Source organism: Frankliniella occidentalis, unplaced genomic scaffold (genome assembly GCF_000697945.3).
Source record: "Frankliniella occidentalis isolate FOCC.00 unplaced genomic scaffold, Focc_3.1 Scaffold3824, whole genome shotgun sequence".
NCBI classification, from domain to species: domain Eukaryota; kingdom Metazoa; phylum Arthropoda; class Insecta; order Thysanoptera; family Thripidae; genus Frankliniella; species Frankliniella occidentalis.
In genome coordinates, this window is record NW_026270877.1 from 1 (window position 1) to 665 (window position 665).

At 51.4% G+C, this 665-nt stretch overlaps 1 long non-coding RNA gene across 1 annotated transcript; it reads right to left on the reverse strand.

The window, feature by feature from the left end:
* LOC113215981 (uncharacterized) lies at positions 1-523 on the reverse strand. Its single transcript, XR_008012296.1, has 3 exons — positions 505-523; positions 189-244; positions 1-76 (listed from the first exon to the last, which is right to left on the reverse strand). It is a non-coding gene; the product is annotated as an uncharacterized LOC113215981 (long non-coding RNA).
* Between the last annotated feature and the right edge of the window lie 142 nt (positions 524-665).

Sequence of the window (665 nt, forward strand, 5' to 3'; positions counted from 1 at the left end):
CTAAACAATACAGCTCCCAGGCCGCGTTGCCCATCTGAACGCCGGCCTGCCCCACATGGACGGAGATGACTTCGCGCTGGAACGAAATCAAACCAATCACTGCTTTTCGTCACCGTCACAAACGACATAACACCCCGCGGCAGGAAATCTTTTGACAAGTATCATGCCTCACTCAGACGTTTACTTACCATGGTGTTGATTATCGAATGGTGATCCGGCAGCGACTGACAGTGATGGCAGTCAGCTGTTCCGATGAAGCGTCCGGTCCGGGAGAAAGGGGGAGGGAGGGAGGAGGGAGAGAGAGAGAGAGGAGGGGAAGGGGGCATGGAGAGAAGAGCAAAGAGTAAGATAGTTTTTCTTTTGCCTTTTTTTGAGTTAGGGGGGAGGGGGTAGGCGGAGCACAGCATTCTTAAATTTTAATTTGGGGAGCTTTTGTTTCCCCTTTGAAATATATTTTCATAATGACAAAAAAACGATTCTCGTCAAACCCTGGCCGATACGCACCTGGGCTGCGTTCGCAGGTGACCGAAACGTGCATCAGTCGCACGCAGTTGCAACTGGCTAGAGTGCGAGAGAGATACGGGTACACTGTTCGGAGTCACGATTCAGACGCAGACCTCTACTCGCCTCACCCCCGCCCCTTCCAGTTTTGTATTTATTTCACG